The sequence below is a fragment of the Perognathus longimembris genome, chromosome 11, assembly GCF_023159225.1.
Source record: "Perognathus longimembris pacificus isolate PPM17 chromosome 11, ASM2315922v1, whole genome shotgun sequence".
Taxonomy (NCBI): Eukaryota; Metazoa; Chordata; class Mammalia; order Rodentia; family Heteromyidae; genus Perognathus; species Perognathus longimembris.
The window spans coordinates 28,675,286-28,701,592 of record NC_063171.1 but is presented as its reverse complement, the minus strand read 5'-3'; the positions used below and the strand labels follow the sequence as shown (position 1 = coordinate 28,701,592).

Genomic DNA, 26,307 nt, shown 5'->3' with positions numbered 1-26,307 from the left:
CAGGCCCTGAGTCCAAGGCCCAGGACTGGCAAAAAAAAAAAAAAAAAAAAAAAAAAAAAAAAAAAAAAACATAATAAAGGGGAGCTTCCCTGGATAGGGTGGGGAGAGCTTAGTAAAGATGGAGTTGGCTTCTGCTCTTATCTGAGCTGGAGTCAACCTGAAGTTCCTCCACAGTTAATGATGGCACTGGCCAGATCTGACCTCCCTATTACAATGATGATAAGAAAAATGAGGCAGCATAGAAAAACAAATACCAGATGATCACACTCACATGTAGAATCTAAGAGTTGAGTTTATAGAACCAGAGAAAAGGATGATGGTTTCCAGAACCCGAAGATGAGGGGTGATTGGGGTCACAAAGGCATTGATCACTAAGACATTTCAAGTAGAAGGAATAGATTTGGAGATCTATTGTACAACAGGTGACTATAATCAACAATAATGCACTATATATTTAAAAGAGACCAAATTTCAGGTGTCTTACCATAAAACATGACATGTAAGTGAAATGGTGGATTTTCCATTAGCTTGATCTCATCAGGTCACATAGTGTGTGTGTGTGTGTGTGTGTGTGTGTGTGTGTGTGTGTACATGTAATCCCAAGTAAACTCCACAGAGATACACAATTTAGCTTTGTTGCTCAAAATAAGTAATTAATAGGAACTAGAAAGCCACAAGTAATATACTAACCAACTCTTCCGGGCAGACTAGAGGACACAGGAATCAGATTTTATAAGAGGGAAAGAAAAGCCAGAAGTCAGGGGTCAAAGTGAAGCAGCAGAAACCAGGTACAGTGGCTCTTTCCTGTAATTCCCAGCTACTCAGGAGGAAGAGACAAGGAGGACTGTGGTTAAAGGCCAGGCCAAGAAAATTGGAAAGCTCTCAGATCAAACTAATAAGCCAGGCAGCAGTGGTACATGGTTGTCATCCCAGAGGTATACATAGGAAAATGTCAGTCCAGCATGCCACGCAAAAACAAGAGATTTTATCCAAAAACTAACAAACATGAAAAGGACTGTGTAGACATGACTCAAATGGTAAGTGCAAGACCTTGAGTTCAAACTCTAGAACAAGCCAAAACACAACCAGGTGAGTCAGTAAAGTCAACTTCCTGAAGGGTGGATGGGCAGCAGAGGTCATCAGGGGACCTTGGCAGTAATGTGATAAGAATCCGGGAGGCCATACTGTCTTTAAGCCTAGTCGTTTACTACAAAAGCATATGTTCAAACACAATTAAAAGGGGCCTCCTCTTAACACTGGCCTTGCACATGGGGGCAATGGCCATAACCCAAGAAGGTTTTTGCAAATCCACATGGAATTAAGCACTTTTTTCTATAAAAATTAATTCATAGCTATAGGAATAAAAAGAAAGTCCTTTGCTGGTATTTAAGAATAGTTTTCAAGTGAGTAATTAGTTTTCCATTAATTTGGCTTGTTGTGTAGTGCCTGTAAAGAACAAAATGTTGGAAGCCACTCAAGTCTCTTTTAACAAGAAATGAAATAATGTCCTCTATGTCTCCTGCAGCCCTGCAGTATTGACCTCTGCCCTCTGCCCTCTGAGTGACTGTGCTTATGATTGTTATTGCCCAAACCAGAAAGGAATCTCTGGTGGCCAAAATATGTACTCTAAAAAAATAATGATAGTAGGTTTCTTTTTATTCATGCATGCAACATGCATATAGTTAAACTCTTTAGGCACTGGGCTCTGTGCTATATGACAGACACTTTCTCCACCACCGCAGAATTTACAGCCTAGGAGGTAAGCCTAGAGATTAATAAATATGTGCCTACATGTACTCCTTTTTAAGTAGTTAATACCAGAATGACCATTTCTATCCTTATCCAGGCACAGAGGTGCATACCTCTGATCTTAACTACTCTGGAGATTGAATCTATAGCATCTTAGTTCAAGGCCAGCAAGTGCAAACAAAACATGCAAGTTACAATCTGGCCCCTGTATTGTATGCCTTCACCAAAGGTATCTGTGTATCATACTGTACCTCATAAACATGTATTATTGTTACAAATCAACTTAAAATGGTAATAATAATGTAAAACCCAGCTTCAGTGTCCTCAGTTGCCAATATTTTCAGAAATTACCATTACCCTATAGACTATTACAATCAAATACTTATTAACCCAGAATATTCCTTTCAGGTAGGTCTTATAGCAAAGACCTCTCAGAGGTTAAGAGAGGCTTGAGGCCGTTCTCCCATTTTCTGCAAACAGAAAATGGGATGTGTTCACTTAAGATCAACGAAAGTTTTACAACAGAAGATAACAATTCTGTATTTCATATGTTCAAAAGCTCATTGTAAGTGTTATTAAAAAATAGAGGGGCTGGGGATATAGCCTAGTGGCAAGAGTGCCTGCCTCGGATACACGAGGCCCTAGGTTCGATTCCCCAGCACCACATATACAGAAAACGGCCAGAAGCGGCGCTGTGGCTCAAGTGGCAGAGTGCTAACCTTGAGCGGGAAGAAGCCAGGGACAGTGCTCAGGCCCTGAGTCCAAGGCCCAGGACTGGCCAAAAAAAAAAAAAAAAAAAAAATAGAAACTCATAATCTTCTGGAGGTATTAAGATAGACATCTTCCTTCATGCCTGTCATTGTGCACATATACATATGAATATATATATGGTCTTGTGTGGAAATAGTGAGATATATATTAAAAAATATTGTGGGTCAATGGTTCTCAGCACAATTCACTACAGTGAGTATACTCTTTATTTATATGGTTTTTAGGAGAACTAAAGGTTTATTGGGACACCTGTACACAATGGAGTGCCTTCTCAGAGTAAGAATTGAAATAAAGCTTATATATAATAGGCGGTATAAGCACAAACACAGACACACACATTTTCTGTATAAACCATTGTTACCCAAATTATAATGTACTGGATCTTTTCAAACTGTGCAACTGCATGTCCACATCAAGTGGGTTTCAAAAACTGAAGTGTGAACTGGCACCACCAGTAGTTCATGCCTGTAATCCTACTTACTCAGGAGGCTAAGATCCGGGATCACAGTTCAAAGCCAGCCCGGCAGGAAAGTTCTTGAGACTCTTACCTCCAATTAACTGCCACAAAGGCAGAGGTAGAACTGTGACTCAAGTGATAGAGTGCTATCCTTGAGCAAAAGAAGCTCAGGGGACAGTGCCTAGGTCCTGAGTTCAAGGACCAAGTCTGCCACAAATGCATACAAAAAAATTAATGTGCTGTAATTCCTTGTGAAAGATCATACAGGGTCTCTAATAACATGCCCTTAAAAGGTCTAGAAACACTAAACTGAATGGACTTACTCTAATAAGCAAAGTCTCTGTACTGTGTAAGAGGATAGCAAGCAGACAGCTGTCAACAAGCCAGAAAGAGGTCTTTCCCCCAAGAACCCAGATGTGCTGACCCCGATCTCACAGTTTAACTTACAGAACTGTAAGAAACAAATACTCATTGTTAAAATACTCCATTTTATGGTATTTTGTTTTAACAGTCCAAAGTGACTAAGCCACAAGTAGACAACTACTTTTAAAGCTAACTACTTTAGGTTGAATAGTCACCCAATGGGATAACTAAGGTACACTAAGTCATGAAACTAATCTACTTGCTGCATGAAGTCAGAGGTAACTACTGCTCTAATTAACTAGTATCCGAATCTAGACAGAGAGAGCTGCCATTTATTTATAGAGCACATTCTTCTTCAGGTACTTTCACAGTTACTTTAGCATCTTCTGTTCATAAAAATATGTTTATTAGAATGTTTTTATGCCTCTATTAAAGGTTACACATTGTAAAATCTGAGGTCACATGAAGGCACAATGGTGATCTTCCAGTTCCTGGGCAGCTACTGAATAATCCACAAGGCATAGGAGCAGGTACTTATGGTCTAAACATTTAGCTTCCTAGTGACAATTCCCTTGGCTTAACGTAACACTATTGGGGCTGGGAATGTGGCTTAGTGGTAGAGTGCTTGCCTAGCATGTACCTCAGCACCACATAAAGAGGAAAATCCAGGAGTGGTGCTGTACTAGAGTGCTAGCTTTGAGCAAAAAGAAGCCAGGGACAGTGCTCAGGCTCTGAGTTCAAGCTCCAAGATTGGAAAAAAAAAAATCTTAACCTAACACTATTTAACATAGCAGCTTCTAATTCTGACCTGGGTCCTTTGCTGGTCACATGGTTGTGTGCCAGCTGTATTCACGGGTCCTTTCCACAGACTCAGTTACCAGCTTTAGCTATGAATGAAGACCTGAGAACAAAGATGTCTCTGTGTTGGAACATAAATTGCTCAGGATTGTTAAAGGATTAAGTGGTAACACTACTTCCCACATGAAAATCTATAGCCTCCTGTCTGTTGTGTAGCTATATGGATATCTGACAAATTGGATTTCGACTATGTCCTGTATTGAGTCTCTTTGGTAGCAAATAGTCAACCAACAAATACAAGTTAATAAAGAAGAAACTATCATATCCATGTCACAGAAAAATAAAAAGTGGGAAAAATACAGAATAAAAAAGCTTACAAAGCTAGTTTGATCTCAAAATCATTATTTTTTAAATGAGTGAAATAGGCCCCTAATGAGCCATCTAGACTTTAGTTTCTTAGATTATATGTAAGTCTCACATTCTTCTTCTTTTAAGTGGGCCTCTAAATACCCAATTCCTACTCAAAATCCTTCACTGGTTCTTCTTTCACCATTTAAATCATAAATGAGGTAGCTCCCAGTATGGTCCAAACTGCTTTCCTAGACTTTCTTGTCATGATATTCCAGACAAACTGTGTCTGCTAGTTTGCCTCAATATTACAGCTACCTTTATGTGTATATGTGTAGTTCTCTCCCCGCCTGAAATCAAGGCATCTTTCAAAACTATCTTAAATCTGCATTATTTCTGCCTGGGTCAGTCTTTGTACTGCTTCCCCTGGGCCATGCTGACATTGAATCCTGGCTTATGAATCTACTGGCAACAAGAAGTAGATGGGGAAAGATGTTGAGGAAATGGCCATCTCTTGATAATATAATAGCCCTACGTAAGATTATTGCAGAACTTTCCATATCTACATAGGATATCTACACAAGGAATAGTGAGTGACTGCTTCCACCAGCAAAGTAAAGCTCAAAGTGAGTCAAAGTGTCAAGATCCTCAGATTCACTGAAAGACTTGATAAGACTGAGTATTCTACTAAGAGGGTTATTCTGAAACAGGAAAATTAAAAGTTTGTTCCAATTCTCCACAAAGTTGATTGGGAAGCTATAAAAAAAAAACCACAAGATTTTTTATGTTGACTCCTTGTGCATTCTGGATCTCTGAATGACTTGAGCTGAGAGTGTAAGGCCTGAACCTGCCATTTCCTCCTTAAGTGTTTCAGCACATTACAGCTAGCCATCCCTGCTCTTGTGACTGTGGTCTTTACTGTTGTCATGCAGAGGAATGAAATAGTTCAAAGGAGTGGCTTGGTTCAGTAGCTGCTTCCCCTGTTACAGTCAAGCATAGATGTACTAGCTTTTGGTGCCACCAGCACTGTGGGTTACTGCATCCTACCTAGTTCACAATGTTCAAGGAGCTCAGTCTTCCTTTCAAGTTCAAGGACATAACCAAGTAAGTTCCCCAGATCTCATTTTTGAGTGTCTATTGGACTATTTCTGGCACCAATGTCTATATTAATCAGGGTCCTGAAAGGCAAAAAAAAAAAAGAGAAACCTTACCAGTTACATTAACATAGAGCATGAAATAGAAAATGTGATGATGACATATCAGACAATCTTAAAGGCAAAAGAGAGCAGAATACCATGTAGGTAGTAACTGCAGATGGAACTACCACCCTTGGTTGCTGAAGAGACACAAAAGGAACAGGTGAGAATTGCTAAAGCCTGCAAGCTCAGAGGGAACTTGCAGAGCTGGTACCTTAGGGTGAAGGCACTTGGCCATAGCAAGGCTAATGAGAATGGGAGGTAACAGGCAAAGAGCAAGAGTTTTCTTTGCCAGCCTTCAAGACTCCCCCAGGTGAGGGCCAGCTGACCCAGAAAAATAAGGTTTGCAGCCCAGCTTCTAAAAGCCAAACATAAAGTAACAGATTTGAAGATGTGAAAAGTAATAATAATTTAATCAGTATGCAGTTTTAAAATCCATCTCAAATGCCATCTCCTCCACAAAGACTTATTTGCCCTTCTTCTATAATGAATCTATGTGTCAACTTGGTCCACATACTGTATCATTTATATTTTCTCCTGACTACAGTTATGCCTGAACTTGTCTTAATAGTTACTCTCTTCTCCACACACAGACACATGCCTGTGAAAGATCACTGGATGCCTCAAGCAAGCCACATCTCTGGTGGCTTCTCAATAACTTCTTGTTCTCTTTGTTCACTGCTGAATCTCTAGTGCCTGGAACTAAGATGTGTGTGTGTGTGTGTGTGTGTGTATGAATGTAGGTGTGTGTGGATGTGTAGGTGTGTATAATGAATGATTAATTGGGTTGGTAAATGGAATTGAATGTCAGTCTAGGGAAATCAGTCTTGACTGACAGTGATAAATTTTGAATATGGTGTATGGTCATTTTTAACTTGTTAAAAATTAGCTCTTAACCTGGTTAAGTAGTTAATTTGAATCAATAGTGCATTGCTGAAGGAAACAAAAAAAAATCTTCCTGTGAGAGTGATAAAACTCAAATTCAGAAAAACACCTCAGTATTTAGTTCACTTCTTTCCTTCACTCTTCCCCGTGACCATGTTAAAAAAGATGCGTGCCCACCCAGCGCTGGTGGCTCATGCCAGAATCCTAGCTATTCAGAAGGCTGAAATCTGAGGATTACAGATCAAAGCCACCCAGGCTAAAAAGTCCCCATGAGACTCTTTTCTCCAATTAACCACTCCAAAAAAAAAAAAATCAAACAAAACAAAACGGAAGTGGTGCTGTGGCTCAAGTGGTAGAGTGCTAGACTTGAGCACAAAGAGGCTCAGGGACAGAGCCCAGGCTCTCAGTTCAAGCCTCACAACCAAAAAAAAAAGTGTGCACAAATTTAACAGATTGAAGTGGATCCAAAATCTGAAGGTAGTTTTACTTTTTTTTAAAAAAAAAAAGGTAGAAAATGTGTTTTGCAGCCAGTGCTAATGATAAAAACAAAATATATTTGGCATAGATTTTTTTTCCTGAAAGGATAAGCATAATACAGTATAAGGAAAACAAAAGAACAATGGCACCAAGAATTCCTGTGGAAAAAGAAAAGTCTCTTGCAAATCCTAGGGTATCAGAGAGCCTGATGTACCTCGGCAGTGAAGCTTAACCAGCATCCTACGTCATTAACAGAAAATAGTTCAGAGGACAGCAGCTAAATGATGGACTAGGAAATCCCAATGCTGATGATGTCATACTACCCTAAAAACTGTCCATAGGCAAAGCTATTTTTACAAGGACGAAGAAACCCAGGCGAGCTAGGTGAAGCACAGAAATTAGAAAGAAGCTACATTAAAGACAGCAGAAAAAAGAGTTTTATTTTTGTACATCATCCCTACCTCAAGCCCACAGCACCACATGGAGAGAAACACTTTCCTCCACATGACTTTTATCACTTATATACCCCCCATAACATGGGGGGAAAAAAACAAAACTTTATACCTCTCTATGCAGAATCTATAAAACTCATCCTACCAGTGAGAGAGACAGACAGACAGATAGACAGAGACACAGAGAGAGAGAGAGAGAGAGAGAGGAGGAGGAGAGGTGGGGAGAGAGAGAGAAAGGGGAGGAAGGGATGGGGGAAAGAGGAAGGGAGGAAGAAAAGGAAAGGAAAGTAGGGGAGGAAAGCAAGAAGGAAGGAAGGAAGGAAAGAGAAAGAGGGAAGGAAGGAAGGAAGGAAGGAAGGAAGGAAGAGAGGGAGGGATGGAGGAAGAGAGGGAGGGAGGGAGGGAGGGAGGGAGGAAGGGAGGGAGGGAGGGAGGGAGGGAGGGAGGGAGGGAGGGAGGGACAGAGAGAAGGGAAGGGAAGAGAAGGAAGGAAGAAAGGAAGAAAGGAAAAAATAGGCAGACAGAACTGTCAAGTAAAAGAGCATTTACCTGTGGATCATCTACTGAACCTGCAGCTCTCTAGTGAGTATTGAAGAAGATATAAAAAAAAAAAAAAAAAGACCAGACATGCTAGTCTTTCACAGGAAATAGAAAATTTGTCTTACAAGGATAATAACACTTCTGAGAAAATTCCCCAAACCACCTGAAAGTCCACAATGTTAGGTAGTGTGGGACACAGCATTTTTTCTAAGCAACTGCCAAGGGGACTTCTTGAGGGAAATGCAGCTCATTGAGGATACTGAGGCATGTGCAGGATTCACACACAGCATGGAAGTACAGGCAGCCGCCTAGCCACAGTTCAGAGGACAGAGTATGACACCTTGTAAGGGGTGAGAAGAAACTTGTTTAGCAAGAAATACCAGATGCCTTGGCATGTCTTGGAGGAGAGGTATTAGCAGAGAAAGGGTGAGACTGGGGCAGTGAAGGAGAGTGTGGATGCCAATGGGAAGGTGCTGTCAATCCCCCCGCCCCCCAGAGGTGCTTGTGGCAATCAATGATTTGGGAAAGCTCAATTTCCTAAGTCATTGCAGAGTCTAGCTTCAGAAAGGGCAGCCCTTGAGGAGACAAAGTAGGAAACATACCACCCATAGCAAAAAAACTCCACAAAAAGGATAGAGCTGAACCAAAGTTTGACAAAGGTGGGAGTGGTTCCAAGAATATAGGGTGGAAAAATAAAGGAACAGGGACTTTGCTGTCCTGCTCTTGACCCCCCTCACTCAGCAGCTACTCTTGACTTGTCCTACAATGTCCTCTTGGCTGACTTAAGAGGTCACCAACAGGTGATGTGTCATAATAATCTGTTATGAAATGAAACCTCAGAGAAGGCTGAATTTGCTTCCCTGTTTCTCTTTCCTTCTACCCTTGGCAAAGATAGAACTAGCTAGGCGTAACCCCAGGTGAGGGAGTACCTCTGCAGTGAGAAAGAGCCAGAAGGAGATGGCAAGGATTGAAGCCCAAGGATCTAGAACTCATCATAAATCAAGGTCTCTGGCTATGGTTATAGATCCCATAAGACTCCCTTTGGTCCAAAAGAATTCAAAAATGAGACTTACATAATGTAAAATCATCTGGGGAAATCTCCTCAAAACTTCACAAATGCCTCTAATCATCATTAGCATCTCTGATAAGCACCTGTGTTTGTCATACTATCGTTCCCTCAAATTAACTCCAGCAAATCCTGGTCTGTTGCCCAGAGAAGCCAAGCAACAGGCAGTCCGTATGCTGAAACAATTCTGTTCTGTGGATGCACAGTATAAATCACTCAGGGAATTTGGAAAATGGACAAGTGAAGTCTACAGAACACCTAAGAGACCAAACCCTCAGGAGTAGCTGTTGTCTCATGAGTTAAACTCTTTATTTGCCACTTTATTTTTAGTAGCATAGTAATTATACATAAGGTTTCATTGTGATATCTGCATACCTGCATATAATGTACTTTGGTCAAGTTCATCCCCTCTATTTCACTCTTTCTTACAATTTTTTAAAGAGTTTTTAGTGGGTTTTATTATGCTATATTCATGTGTACTTTTCCTATTATGCTATATGCATGTGCAATGTACTTTTTTTTTGTCAGATGTGGGGCTTGAACTCAGAGGCCAGGTGCCGTCCCTGAGCTTTTTTGCTCAAGGCTAGTGCTCTACTACTTTGAGCCACAGCTCCACTTCTGGTTTTCTGGTGGTTAATTGGAGATAAGAGTCTCACAGACTTCCTTGCCTGGGCTAGCTTTGAACTGTGATCCTCAGACCTCAGTCTCCTGAGTAGCTAGGATTACAGGCATGAGCCACTGGCACCCAGCTTATATAATGCATGTTTAATATTCACAACCATATCACCTTCTCTAGTTCTCCTCCCTCTCCCCACTGGTTCCTCCTCTCACCAGTCCCCTGTTCACAATCATCACTGAGGAAGGACTGAGATTTTAAGGCCTCTTACATCTTTCCTAGACTCCTATTAAGAGAGATCCCTGTCATTTTCCAAGCCCACGCTACAATCCCTGAGTTCCTAGAAAGCCATTTAATCAAAGTATACTCATTGAACACAAGAGATTTGCTAGGCTGCTAAACAGAAGCATAAGAAAACAAGGATCAAGGACCATCTTTTCATTGAAGAACCTACCTACCTACTTGTTAAGATATGACTGAGTTAAATTATAGTTTCAAAGACTGTAAAACTGAGATTAGTAAAGTAAGAAAATTGTAGAAGGAAGAACCTGGTGGAAACGAAACAAACTACTATTTTGAATTTGGGACAAACTACTGTTACTTTGGGATTCCTCCTGCAAGTCCAGGAATAAAAAGCTAAAGGTTACATTGCAAGTCTTGCAATGAGAACTTATGTGCAAAGGGAAGCAGAGGCTGTGTCTTCGTGATTGTGTTAATGAGCAAATGTAGTTTCAACAGGTATATTTACATCCACTGGGTTCTCTGTTCCACCCTCACCCCCTCCATGAATTATAGCAGTTCAATGATCTCTGAATGGTGGCTCTATTGTTGACTGATTCTGCCTGCTATATGACACCTTCTGGTTTCTGCTCCTCAAGACCTTCTATTATAGGCACCTAATCCCCTCTATTATATCCCTTTCACCATGAAGTAAGAGAGATCCCTACCTTCTGTATCAAGAAATGAGTGAAAAGTATATGTCACAAACATTGAAAAATAGGTGAGAGGATCTTCTTTGAAGCATCAAGCTTACAGCAGTCAGCAGATCTCCACATGCTGAGTGTCTCTTGTATGATACTTCTATTATACAGTTATGTGACACTGCTCCTAGCATCAGTGGTTAGGCTTTTGAAACAACAGCCTGGGTTTTGACCCTGATTCTAGTCTGCTCTAGCCCCCATGTAGACCTGATTTCATTTTATCATTTTTGTCCTTCAGAATTATTGAAAATCAACCACTGTAACCCAGATGGTAACCAAGTCCTTGAGTGTGATATTTTAATAGCCTTCATAATCTGTGATCTGCATGTGTAGTTCATTTGCTATTCCCATGCCTTTAAGCCCTAGCCACACTGAATAATTTGTATGTTCTGCCATGTTCTCTTACTTTTCTGTGCACTTGCACATATTTTTCTCTCTGTTATATGTTCCCTTACCCTTACCCGGTAATCTAACATTTATTCTTCCTTCAAACACAGCTCTCTTCTCACATCCTCTTAAAGTCATCCTTACTTTTCTCCTAGATGGACTTAGATGTTCTTGTTCTTCCCTGGGTGTTTCCCCCTAAACTTGATATATGGTAGGCACTGATTACAGAATTCATTATAGAATGAAAGAAAGGAATCAGGGAAGGAGAGAGAGAAATTGGAAGGGCAGAGGTAGAATGGACAGTGTCAAAGACAAGACTAAGTGACATTGCAATTCTGACCTTTTAATTTACCAGTTTCACAGACTCACATCTCTAAGAGTTACCTCAACTTCTCAAAGCAAGTCCTCTTACGTTTCCAGAAATCTGACTTACTTTGCACTATTAGAACAGCAAAGTCTTTCCTTATAGTCCAGGTGCATAGAATTTGTTTATATATTCTGTTGTTTCAAAGAAGAAAGAATTATTGGTCTCTTAATCTCCCAGAAGTTTTAGCTTACAGCTCTGGTGACCATATCAGTTACTGATGTTTTATTTTATTTTTTGGAACCAGGAACCTCATGCCATTCCCCCATCTCTTACTCAATGCCCCCCTCCCCATCCTGTCCCTTGTTCTTCTCTTATTCCTGCCACACTTTGTCGTTCTCTCCTAGGTTTTTTGTTTGTTTTTGTATTATGTTTTATTTTATTTGTTTATATATTTTTTATTATCAAACTGAATTAAAGAGAGGTTACAGTTTCATACATTAGGCATTGGATACATTTCTTGTACTGTTTGTTACCTCGTCCCTCATTCCCCCCTCCCCCTTCCCCCTTTCCCTTCTCTCCCCCCCATGAGTTGTTCAGTTCATTTACACCAAACAGTTTTGCAAGTATTGCTTTTGTGGTTGTTTGTCTTTTTTTACCCTATGTCTCTCGATTTTGGTATTCACTTCCAATTTCCTAGTTCTAATACCAGTATACCCGGTTTCCAGCACAACAATGTTCATCGCAGCACAATTTGTCATATCTAGAATCTGGGACCAACCCAGATGCCCCTCAGTAGAAGAATAGATCAGGAAAATGTGGTACATATACACAGTGGAATTTTATGCCTCTATCAGAAAGAATGACATTGCCCCATTTGTAAGGAAATGGAAGGACTTGGAAAAAGTTATACTAAGTGAAGTGAGCCAGACCCAAAGAAACATGGACTCTATGGTCTCCCTTATAGGGAATAATTAGCACAGGTTTAGGCAAGTCACAGCAGAGGATCACAGAAGCCCAATAGCTATAACCCTACGAACACATAAGATAATGCTAAATTAACTGAACTCCATGTTATGGAAACGATTGTTATATCACAGTTGTAACTACTTTCAATGTGCCATATGTAACTGTAGCCTCTATTATTGATGATCTTTTTGTATCATCTTCCTGTGGTTGTACCTACACTTTCTCCTAGGTTTTATCATGACAAAAAAAAAGAAAAAAGAATTTTAACTTTGAGAATAATGAATTCTACTTTCTCAATGTTTACTTCAAAAGACATTGTTAACAGCCACTCTTTTCCTCATTTGGAGACTTGCTCAGGGTAGGGAAAGTTGGCGGATTAAGAAGTAAATAAAGTCTCTTGTAGCCTGACATCCCATGTGCATAGGGGTGATTTTGTAATGTGGGTTCCATGTAAAAGCTTTGATTTCTACTTCTGACCCCCTTGTTTTTTAGCTCTTAAAAATATAGAAAAGTAATTTTGAATCCCAGGTTGTCAAAACTTCATTTGACCTTTAGAGCATTGGATTTATGATCTTCAAAGTCCTTTCTGGATAGCATTTTCTGATTCTGCTTAAAAAAAATGGCATATTGAATAATCAGGATAAGAAGCCAGTTTTCATGCTTTAGTATAGCAAATGTGGTACAAACTAGAAGAAAATGTTTAATCTATTCCTTCTGTGCTGAAGTAAAAATCCTGATACGTAAACTGTGCCTGGTGATTTCTACTGAAGAGCCCTGAACATTAAGCGGACAGTCTTCTGAAGTTTCTCCAGACTGTCCTGCAGATAAACATGAGTAAGAAAGTGGCCATCTTTAGCACAAGTGTCAGTGGCTTGGCTGTCCTACAGTGCCATCTGGAGGAGGAGCTAGAGCCCCCCTGCTTTGAAAGATGGAAACTGATGTTGGAGGCCTGTAGAACTTCTCAGTATGTGAAACATCTCTGGGACAAAAGGAAGGGAGATGGGTTCCTATGAAAACCAAATCTGGTCAGTTTTTAGATCACAGATCTAGAAAGTACAATATCATCCCTCCATCAACCAATATCTGACCACTCAAAACTATTTCATAGCATCAGGGATTGGCCTAAAAAGGACATAAGCTCATTAAGCATCGCCTACTGGCTGGTGAGGTGCAGCTCTCCTGTCTATAAAGAGTGCAAGCTTCAGTAAATAGTTAAAAAATGTAACACTGCCTTTCCATATATCTGAAAAGATTCAGAATCTGTCATCCATTGCTCTTAAATCCTAAGAATATGTTTGAGAATAAAAGATAAGCAAGCTTGGACTAAAGTCAGTTCTACTCTTAAATCAGATTTCCTAGCACCTATCATGTTAAGCAACTTGCCGTTTTCTTTATGGACCTCAATTGCTCATACATTGAAAATTAGGATGCCTCTTACGTGTCTTCCAGTTCTAGCAGGATGGGATACCATAATTGGTGTGTGTGTGTGTGTGTGTGTGTGTGTGTGTGTGTGTGTGTGTGTGTGTGTGTTGGAAAGTCTATCTATCAAGTTGAAGTTGAGAGAAAAATTTATAGTCCTTGCCATCTTCTTTTGCCTGGCTCTCAGTTGGTGCCCAACCTGCAACAGGTTCTTCCAACAAAGTACACCAATGCTAATACAGAGTGCTCTATTCATCTCAAGAGGTTTTTGCATAGTTAAAACCAAAAGTATCACATGGGAAATAAGATCACTGGTTCTTATTTTCCATTAGGGAGTAATCAGTAGGTTTGCTTTTGGCTGGTTTGTTTTGAGAACTGCAATTTCTTTATTTGCACTTGCTCAGGGAACTGGACCAGCTTAGACTAAATCATGATATAGTTCTCCACTATCTAATCAGTAATGACTAAATATTGCATGTGTACCTGTTTGGGCAGAGTTTTAGGCTAGGCTAGAGATCACAAACAATCACTTTACATACATGATTTCTACATCATTTGCAGAAGAAAACCATAAAATAAGCCCACAAGTCTTTGATACCAAATGGACAAGGACTCAATTTAATAGAAAAATACTTCTGAAAGTCAGGTGGTCAAAAATCTGAATTGACATGTAGCTCAGTCCTACTTGTGTTACACCTCAAACAATTTACTGCACCATGGCCCCTCTGGGCATCACCTTGACAATAAGAACATTTTTTAAAAATTTACTGCATTTGAATATCTATTTGGTACCCTAGCTCTTACAAGAAATATTATGAAATGGAAATTTTAAAACTGCACATTCTAAAATATGATTGCAAAACCAATTCTAAAATATAACACATTACAAAACTGTATAGTCTTGGTGATTGTCAACTCAGTGGATAAGGACCTTGAGACTTGAGGAGGGGTTTTCTACTGAAATCTTAATAGGTCAAGGGAAAATTCCTAAAGGGTAATACTTAGCTGAGCCAGGAAGAAAGTCTCCAAAGAAGATAGATGACCACTAGGTATAAAACTCCAGAATGGGGAGAGGAGGAAGGGGGGGGGGAGGGGAAGGAAATGAGGGAGGAGGTAACAAGTTGAACAAGAAATGTACTCAATGCCTTACATATGAATCTGTAACCCCTCTGTACCATACTTTGACAATAAAGAAAAAAGATTTTTAAAATTAAAAAAAAAATTTTAACTCCAGAGTGCCATTATCATGGTAGTCTATAAACAATACCACACAGACATTCTGCAGTCACTGAGGGTGGGCCTCTACCAGAACTATAGAAGAGACTAGGAGTTCATTCAGGTAAGGCACAGAGAAGGGGGGAATCCTTGAGTCAACCTGTGTAGCTGGATAAGAAAGTTTAAGGAGTGACTACATGATAGATCAGCAAACTTCTACTATAAATCCCAATGAGGATGTAAAAACTTCAACTACGTGAAATCTGAGCCTCCTCCACACACCATGAACTCTCCCTTCTTTTCTAAGTTGATTGGCACAATATGCAATCAAATGGGGAGTTTTGGAAAATAAATAAATGTATTATATAAGCTTTCATCCTGCCAGCCTCTGCTAAGTACAAGGTGTGCTGGAAAACGGGGACCTGAGAATTCTGATCTATATTTACACCGTGTGCTTTTTCTGAGAAATGGAAACCAAATAGGGCTTAAACTCTTGCAGACTGAACATGAGCAAGATTTAAGTTACATACATTCCCATAGAGCCACACATCCTCAGAGGTTTTACTAGTACTGTCCTAAGACATTGCTCAACAAGCAAGAAATGGGTTAATAAAGTTAGAGGTCTATTCATGATATTTCCATACCTGCATAGCATATATTTTGGTTATACTCCTCTACTACTCTTTTGTATCTCCTCTCCCTCTTATCACCTTCTACTCCTCCCCAAGTATTCACAGTGGTTTTTGTAAATTAATTGTACAAAGTATAGTATTATTTTCCCTGCAAAGTAAGCAATTGGATGAAACAATAGACTGGGACTATCATAACTTTTTCCTATCATGTATTCATTCACTCACCCAATAAATACATTATGAGCACATTATGTATAGAGTGCTATTAGGAATTGCTTTAGTAAGAAGTACACCAGGTATTTGAAAGAAAAAACAAAAGTAAGAGTAAAATACCTCTAGCATAAGTGAGTATATGCTTAGAGTAGCAAAGGCAACAATTTTGTGGTCATAAAGATGATTTAGCACTTGGTGAGAGGGAAGAAAAGGGAAGAATGATGAAGGCAACTTCTACTGTTTACTTTTTCCTTTGTCTTTTCTGGTTGTTGGTTATCTTGACCTTAATTATTTTGGGGTTTTTTCCTTATTTATTGTCAAAGTGATGTACAGAGAGGTTTCAGTTTCATACGTTAGGCCTTGGGTACATTTCTTGTACTGTTTGTTACCTCCTCCCTCATTCCCCCCTCTCCCCTCCGCCTTTCCTTCTCCCCCCATGAGTTATTCAGTTGGTTTACACCAAATGGTTTTGCAAGTATTGCTTTTGGAGTCGTTTGTCTTTTTATCCTTTGTCTCTCGATTTTGATATTCCATTTCACTTTCCTAGTTCTAATACCAGTATATACAGTTTCCAATGCACTCAGATAAGATACAGTGATAGTGCAGGTACAACCACAGGAAGGGATACAAGAGGATCATCAACAATAGAAGGTACGGTTTCACATGACAGATTGAAAGTAATTACAACAGTGATATAACAGTCATTTCCATAACATGGAGTTCATTTCACTCAGCATCATCTTATGCATTCATAAGATTGCCCTTAATTTTTTTTCTGATACTGCTGTGACTAGAACCCAGGACCTCCCATGTGCTAGGCAAGAACATTACCACTGAACAACATCCCAGCCTTAACAGAGGCAAACTTTTGAGTTGGAGCTTCTGAGTATATTTAGAAACGCAAAAATGTTATTGGAAGGCTAAGATGGAGAATGGGGAAAAAAATTAAGTGGACTGCGAAATAAATGCATGCTTGGCAATCTTGAATTCGCCTCTGGTCTTGCCCCCAAGTTACTTATATTCTTGAAAGCAAGATGAGAGCTGAACAGAGTGAATCCCAAGTTTACTGATGACAGAGAATGATCATGTGACCACAGCCTCTGGATTTCAGGTGCCAGGACAATGTCTCTCAGCCAGGGGCAACTTCTGAATTTAATTTGCATCTTATGGGTTCAGACTACTCCACACATTGAAATAATGAAAAGGCATGCTCCTTGGAGCACTCGTCCCTAGTTATATAATATATTTGTTTTCCCTTTGGGTGAGAATAGGGCTGGTAGGGAAATTTCCAACTTTTCATGTTAAGACTGGCTGGGATAAAGGGGTAAAATAGCAGAGATTAATTCAAGATGAAATTAATCCCATACCTTATTATGTTTATTTCCCACAATTGAGTCCCCAAATATTTTTTAACCAGTACCCAGACCAGACCTCAGCCCCTCCCTCCCTTCAAGGGAAGGCTGAGAAACCTCCTTCCCGCCTGGGTGCCTAATCATCAACAGGAGGTGCCAGCTGTGAGTGACCAGGAAGAACTTGCATCTGTCAGGCATCAGCCCTCACCCTTTTTACTGGCCTCCATACAAATTCCAAAGTGAGGCATAAATGGCCAAAATCTCCGAGCTTAGAAATTTATGAGAGATACAGTGTCCATGATTACAGTGGGATTGTAATTTCCATTTGAGGAGAAACAGCAACCTCCCCAACCCTCACAACTCTCCCTAAGACACAATCCTGGCAATCCTTTCCAGAACTTTCTGTCTCCATCTTCCAGAGGTTAGCTAGGGTAGGAGAAAGAAGTCTTGAATCCAGCAACAAAACATTCCAACCCTTTCCTCTATTGCACAAGGATTCTTTCAAGCCTTAGGGATCCAAAGGCTTCCAGCTTTTAAATATATTTTCAAGGCAGCACATTGTGTCCACTTTTATCCTGTCCTTGCAAAAGAGAGGAAATGTTTATTTTCAATTTAGCTTTCAACTGCTCCTCAACAAAAGACACTTTTCAATTACACAGTGGCTTTAAAATGAAGTGCCAAGATATAACACATGTTCTGAAGCCTGCGGTTTCCTGTGTTTCTCTGGTACAGTGAAGACTAACCGCTGGTGAATGAAGAGACTTTTCAAGCACAGAATTGACCTAGGACAGGAGCAGTGGTTCTCAGAGTCTTGTTCCTCAACCACATTAGTCTTCTCTGGAACTTGCTAGTGCAAATTCTCAGGCCCTAGCTCTGGTACACTCACTGTGAAACTCTTGAGGACTGAGCCTAGGGTCTTTGATATAAGAAGTCTACCAGGTGATTCTGACTACATCAGAGCATAGAAACCACTTCAACACAAGGTTCTGTTGCTGGTGAAGTTTGCAGAGATCCATGGAGAAACCAGTCAAAGTGAAAATTCACAACCTCCTTTGGATTGAGTTGTGTTTTTTTTAACATTAAAATGAGATCAGAGCCTGTGAAGGTGCAGCAGAGAAAACAAAAAGAAAAGAGATTTCTAAAATATTATAAGAGCAGAATTAATTCTAGGTTAAAAGGAATAAGAGATTGAAGTGCAGAGAGATCCAATTCTGTGCTACATGGTATATGGAGAGTGTTATACTTCCATATGTTAAAGACAACTTGTAGTTTTCTAATTTTTTTTTCATATTGAAAGGGTTTAGTCAACCAAGAATTGAATATTTTCTGCAAGGAACACCACTGTTGGCTTCTTGTTAGAGGTTTGTTATTCTTTCTAGGACCATGCAGAACAACAAAAAGCCAGCATTTATCAGTTTGATTTCACCAACACTTACAAAGAAATGATTTGTTTTCCAGACTTCTCTTACACTGGTGATTACCCAAACTACATGCACCACAGCAAGCTGCAGGAATATACAAAGATTTTTCCTCAAAAGAAGAGCTTTGTAAGATATATTCTGTTTGAGATGGGGGCCTTGCAATTTATATGGTTGATTCTAGTACGTTGTATAAGACAAGGGAAGAGTACAGGACCTTTATAGAAGTCAGCACCAAATGGCACTATATCACCAGTCAACTGTTGCTTCTGATTATAAAAATATCCATGCATTGTTTTCCTTCCCTCCCCAGCCCCCATTCATTCTCCGCTAGTCTCTGAAAGTTTTTCAAACACTTTAGAAATGCTGGGAAAGTTTTTAAGTAGTTTCTCCATCTTGATGCTCTGATGTTTTGGGAATAACGTTTCATTATTCATATTTAGATTGCTGTAATCTCCATATAAATATGCTATTTCTTCAGAATTCTGCCATTATGAAAATAATAACTTAAACGAATGACTAGTATAGTCATCATCTCCTTTATCTACCTAGTTCAATAGATTTCTCTTTGAACACTTTCAAGTATTAGGACATAGAGGAACTGTTTCTGTAAGTGGCAAAAGTATTTTACACTTATTTACAATCCTTAGACTCAATTATTTACTATGCAGTGCAAAACATTATGAGTTGGGTTTATATTTATGTGTTTATCTAGAGTACTTTCAAATACACAATTAAAATTAAATTTTGCAATTGTCATTTCATCACACTCATTCATTCTATTCATTCATGACATCCTAAATGACATTCTCAGTGTCACTACTTGCCTCAATTTATAGCAATAACACCAATAAAAATTAGTGAAGTTCCTAGAAAAGGAGTCTAATAGTCCTCACAAATCTTACAATCTATAGTTGAGGATGAAAAGTAATACAGAGAACCTCAGTGACAATATCAGATTCAGGTAAAATTTTAACTTAAAAGAGGAAAATTTTTAAAACTGTCTATAGTTTAGAAATTAAATACTACAATGGAAATCATGAAGCTTGGATCAACACTTTGGAGCAGATACTGTTCTAGAAAAGACACAATTTGAAGTGTGTTTGGTAGATGTTCGAGATAACTTATCGAACATAAATAAAACTACAGGTTAAAAAATGCCTTCTTTGTCTGGATAACACTAAACACAGCATGTTGGCTAGGAGGGAAATTCATAAATCTGATAAGATTAGGCAAGATCATGCAAATAAATAAACCAGTATGTTCTATGTCTTTAAAAAATAGAGGTGGGGGGGTGGAAATGAGGGAGGAAGTAACAAGATGAACGAGAAATCTGCCTTACATATGAATCTGTAACCCCTCTGCTTAATAATAAAAAAAAACAGAGGATTAAGGAGGGTGTACCCAGTGTTATGATAGCAATGCTGTCATCAAGGTCAGCTTCACCTTTCTTTCTTTTGTTTGTTCTTTTTTTTTTTTGGCCAGTCCTGGGCCTTGGACTCAGGGCCTGAGTACCTTCCCTGGCTTCTTCCTGCTCAAGGCTAGCACTCTGCCACCTGAGCCACAGCGCCCCTTCTGGCTGTTTTCCATATATGTGGTGCTGGGGAATCGAACCGAGAGCTTCATGTGTAGGAGGCCAGCACTCTTGCCACTAGGCCATATTCCCAGCCCAGCTTCACCTTTCTTAACAAGAGGCCTACAACACCAAGGCTGCCTCTGCTTGCAAGGAAGTACATTCTAATGAAACCAGAAGCAGCTGCCAGAGCATATGAGTATATAAGTTAATGTGTATATTTATTTCTTGGTTGTTTGTTGTTGGTTCTTGATTGGTTTGTTGGTTAGTTGGTTGTTTTCAGTCATGGGGCTTGAACTCAGGGCCTGTGAGCTATCTCTGAGCTCCTTTTCTCCTTCTCCTTCTCCTTCTTCTTCTTCTTCTTTTGGCTCAAAGTTAGCAAAGCTCCACTTCTCCTTTTCTGGGGGTTAATTGGAAATAAAGAGTCTCACAGGACTTTCCTGCCCAGGCTGGCTTTGAACCATGATCCTCAGATCTCAGCTCCTGAGTAGGTAGGATTGCAGGGGTGAGCAACTAGTACCTGGTCATTTCTTGTTTTAATTTTATGTTCTGATGACCTCCAAAGCAGTATATTTCTACTCAGGCTCCATCTTTACCTAACAACACTTCTTACCATCTACCTATCATGTGAAAGGTACTGTGGCTACCATTCTGAATCTCTGGAATATCAAAGTGTGAGTTTCATTGTCATTTCTTTTATTCAATGGCAGCTAGTCAACCATCTGGCACTATTCTGTGTCACAATTTTTTTAAATACAGTCATAAGTTCTTGACTATAAGGAACAATCAGTAAGTGGAGATGGGGTGATGGGCACACAAGCCATCATAAATGGAAGTGGTGAGTCTTCCAGTACAACTAGGTGCAATGACAGAAGCACGATGAGAAGAGAACTTACCTTTTCCTGGGTAAAGTCAACGAAGGCTCCTCAGAGCACATAGGCCCTGAAGAGACTCAACATGTTTTAAATGAAAAGTTACTTGGTAAATAAACTTTAAACGTGCGTCAAAAACATCTAAAGTTTTAAAGTAGCATCCTCTTGAATTATCACAGATGATAAAATAGACCAGCAACCACACTTGTCTTGGGGGGCAGCAGGTGCTGTGGTTCAGGATATACAGGCATCTGGAGTCTTAGAGTATGTGTGTATGAATGATTAGAAAAGGAAACAGAGAGAGAGAGAATAGAATTAAATACCTGGTATCCCTTCAGCCTAAGGTAAAATGGAAACTTATCTATATTCTCCATGCCCAGCTTGCTTGGCTTCATCACCTACCACTCCTAGAACTCACTGAGGTCACTAGTACCAACAGGATCTTCCATCTTAGTCTACGAGCTTGTAACGATTAAATGTGTAGCAGCTGAATATAAAGCCCTCTTATTTTAAGGCACATGATCCTAATTCAGCAACAATACACTCATCATCAGGAGCTGTCTAGAAGAGTCTGGTCTCCACCTTGTTTCAATTATAGACTATTCATCTAGGTTCACCTCTTCAATAGTGTTCCTACCTGAATATTGAAGAAAATTGTATCGTGTTTGCTTACTTCTTGAAATCAGTGTTGTCTTTTCCCAGGTCAGAACCAGAAGTGGTTCCTGGATCATGAGTCAGGCCTAAGATGATGACTGTCCTCAGAATGCGGGAGATACTACTTACTTTGCATCCTTCCTCTGGAATGTCCTTCTATCATCTGTCTCTGATTGGTTATATGTCAAGAAGATAAACACATGGTTTAAGCATGAGTACTGTAAGCTGATTCCATTAAGTGGATACTACAACCATTACATGTTTTATCATTTAAGAAAATAGATGATTAGATCAACTGAATTGTTTCTCACTAGATAGTACCTTAGTTATCTCACCGAGGCTAGTGGGATTAAATTTAAGACTCCATAGGTGACAAGCCATATTCAAAGATCTGATATGATTTAGAAATTTTTGTGAAGTTAGTCTAGTGGAGAAACAGGTTAAAGACAAAGGTAACGTGGGGATGGAGTAGACAATAGGTCATCTTGACATGTAGGATTCATTTAGGGGGTAGCTACAAACCACAGCATAGAACTTAGAATGCCTAACTCTATATGATTTTTTTTTTTTTTGGCCAGTCCTGGGCCTTGGACTCAGGGCCTGAGCACTGTTCCTGGCTTCTTCCCGCTCAAGGCTAACACTCTGCCACTTGAGCCACAGCGCCACTTCTGGCCATTTTCTGTATATGTGGTGATGGGGAATCGAACCCAGGGCCTCACGTATATGAGGCAGGCACTCTTGCCACTAGGCCATATCCCCAGCCCTCTATATGATTTTTTGAAGAGTATTTTGACCAGGTTCATTGGGTAAATGGGTACATCAATAATAATAATATCTGTTTCTCACGGCTGTCATGATATTTAGTAAGATAAATATCTTTATAAATGATAAAGCTTTACAAAAAGCACCTAACAAAGTACTGTTATTCAATATATATAAACAAGCAGGAAGTCTCAAAATAAAATACAACTCCATTTATGCATGAAGTCTTCACAGTTTTGCAAAACAGCCAGGAAGCATGGAATATCACACATAAAGATACACAAAATTGATGTAGCTTATAAAATTAGTAGAGTTAACTTATTTTCTTCTTTTGGATACAGAGCATAATATACTAATTAGGAAGGCATTCTGGATAGAATAGTCAATATATCCAACTGGAAAAAATAATATGTTAGTGACTAGGAATAAGAAGAATTCACAAAGAAGTTTTACCTCTGGAATATGCTAGCCAGAAATTTCATTGTGTTTATGGAAATTAGTTAAGGAAAAGTAAGAAGCAACCATAAATCAGAATGCCAAATGCCAGATGTAGGAGCAACTTCTCATTCCAAGGCTGATGACTGCTATATCCCTGAAGAATCAAGATATAAAGAAACATTAAAAGTTATAGTCCACATAACAAATGTTACAATGCTTGAGCTGATTAATATTTTTGTCTTCTTGGGCTGGGAATATGGCCTAGAGGCAAGAGTGCTTGCCTCATATACATGAAGCCCTTGGTTCCATTCCTCAGCACCACATATATAGAAAACAGCCAGAAGTGGCACTGTGGCTCAAGTGGCAGAGTGCTAGCCTTGAGCAAAAAGAAGCCAGGGACAGTGCTCAGGCCCTGAGTTCAAGGCCCAGGACTGGAAAAAAAATTTTAAAAATAATATTTTTGTCTTCTTATAAGAGTAACTGCAAGCAAAGCACTGGTGTCTCACTCCTGAAACCATAGTTACTCAGGAGGCTGAAATATGACAATTGTGGTTGGAAGCCAGCTCAGGCAGAACAGTCTATGAGACTCTTATCTCCAATTTCCAAAAAAGCCAGAAGTAGAGAGAGTTTTGACTCAAGTGGTAGAGCCCTTGCCTTGAGCTACAAAGCTCAAGGACAATACCCAGACTCTAAGTTCAAGCCCCAGGGTTGGCTGGCATGCACCTGCACACGTAACTGCAACTTATATTTTGGCTTCACTGTTTAGACAAAACATCATTTTAGAAATGCATTCACTCTGAGAACTAAACTCTCTCTCTCTCTCTCTCTCTCTCTCTCTCTCTCTCTCTCTCTCTCTCTCTCTGAAAGGATTCCAATTACCCTAAATTGCTGATGATACCTTTGCACACCTCCCTCCTTGGGTGGAGGGGAAGAACAGGGAGAGAAAACAGGTTTTGCTGTGACCTATTTCTTGTCACCTTTAAAGACAAAAGAAGTTGTAGAGCTAGAGAGGTAGAAAATAGTGTGGAAATACATAGATTATCTCCAAATTCATGAAGTTTCTCTGTACAAGAAATACTTCGAGGGGCTGGGAATATGACCTAATGACAAAAGTACTTGCCTTGTATACATGAAGCCCTGGGTTTGATTCCTCAGCCCCACATATGTACAAAACGGCCAGAAGTGGCGCTGTGGCTCAAGTGGTAGAGTGCTAGCCTTGAGCAAAGAAAAGAAGCCAGGGACTGTGCTCAGGCCCTGAGTCCAAGGCCCAGGACTGGCAAAAAAAAAAAAAAAAAAAAAAAGAAAAGAAAAGAAAAGAAAAGAAAAAGAAATAATTAGAGGAAATCCAGAATCTCTGAAGGAACCTTCAGTCAAGATAAACATGTTGCAAGAAAAATATCATTTCTATGAGTTTGACAACCAAAACACAGTATCAGCTTCTTTTCCTTGTTTTATGACATCAGCTAATGGAAAAAGAAAACACTAAAGCAGGCAATAAAACATATCACCACCACGAATCTGATTTCCCTGTTTAGAATGGTACATTTACAATAATGGTGTTTGATTCTCACAACAACCCTATGGGGAAGATTCTATCACTTATCATACTGAACAAATAAGAGAAGACATCAAAAATTAATGGCTAAAAAGAGATGATAAAATTGAACCATCTGGCTTCAGAGTCTAAACCTTATAATGTCTGGAATTAATTTTATTCTAATATATTGGCTCAATCTCCAAGATAGAGACAGATGATAGATGATGGATAGATAGATAGGATAGATAGATAGATAGATAGATAGATAGATAGATAGATAGATAGATAGATAATAGAGCTATAGTATGTAACCATATATATATACATATATTTATATATATATGAGTTTCACTTTTCAAAGGGCAAAAATTCCCAGATAGAAATTCTTAAGGATAGTTACAGACAACAAGAAAGAAATTTCTGCAAGAAAAGAGACTTTCGTGACTTTCCTTCTGTTTAAATGATCAACTCCAGTTACAATATTATGGGCTGTTGAAGGTATTCTGTGGAAATAGGCATTATAACAAAACTGTCTGCTTCTCATTTCTTCATAGTACCCTGAGAAGAAAGCCAGTGTTCAATGATGAGCTTGCAGCTCACATCCTGTATGGCACTATGTCCATCAAGCTTAATATGAAGAAGTTCAGAGACCTTGCTCGTATTTGAGGATGGAACCATGTTTGAGACCATTGAAAGTGTCACCTCTGCCACAGGCTATGGCTATGCTCATCTCTTTCTTGATGACTCCATCACCAAAAGCAGAAACTATAAGGTAAACTTGTTTAAAGGCATCTCCCCAACTCATGGAGATGCCAACCTTGGCTGTGGTTGTTCATAGCCAGTCTCTTGGAGCTGCCACTCCCACAGGTGAGTTGCAAGTCCACTGTCATGCTTACAGTGTTTGTAAGTCTTTCATTCATTTAATCAGTGAGTTGCCACTGTATTCCAAACACTGTGCTAGGAATAAAAGGGGAACAAGACAGACATGCTTCTTAACATAGGAAATAACAGAAGGAAAAGCTGTTGTGGGGTAGCACAGAAATGTGTGAAGGCAATATAAAGCAGAGAGAGGGAGGAGAAAATATGGAGGAGAGACAGAGTGTGGGGAAATAAGCTCTTTTAAAGAGCTTGGACTTAGGAAAATCAGGAGGGATTTGTGAGGTTTTATTCAAGAGCAAGACAACAGTGGGATAACAGCAGTGTTAAGTTGCCTTGAAAAGGTTGGAAGGACTTTGGTGGGTAGTGAGCTCACATTATGGCCACTACAAGGATAGATGTGGAAGTGATGGCCAGCTACAAAAAAAAAAAAAAAAAAAAAAAAAAAAACAAACCAAAGATGATTCTGGTAGAGAGAAAAAAAAAAGATGGAAATTCAGTAACAATGAACTTATATAGTCACTTTAAAAAAAAAAAAAAAAAGGGTGGGGGGGGGGGCTGGGAATACGGCCTAGTGGCAAGAGTGCTTGCCTCCTACACATGGATTCCCCAGCACCACATATATGGAAAACGGCCAGAAGGGGCGCTGTGGCTCAGGTGGCAGAGTGCTAGCCTTGAGCGGGAAGAAGACAGGCAGTGCTCAGGCCCTGAGTCCAAGGCCCAGGACTGGCCAAAAAAAAAAAAAAAGGGATCGATGGCATGCTACTGGCCTCCTTTGAATAGAGACTGGCATGTGTCTAAGCACCCATTCATGCTGAGAACAGTCCACCCAACCAGGGCATCCACTGGCTCAAAATCTCAGGATTGCTGAGTTAGAAAATGCTGCCACAACGTTCCCCTAAAGCTCCTTCTCATCAGCAACAACTCTGCCAGCAAGCCAGGAACTATGCAGTGGCATCTAGTTTGCTATACTGTGAAAGCCAAATGA

General features: G+C 39.6%; 1 pseudogene; it reads left to right on the top strand.

The window, feature by feature from the left end:
* Positions 1-962: 962 nt before the first annotated feature.
* Positions 963-25,444, top strand: LOC125360141 (annotated as a pseudogene).
* The last annotated feature ends 863 nt before the right edge of the window (positions 25,445-26,307 follow it).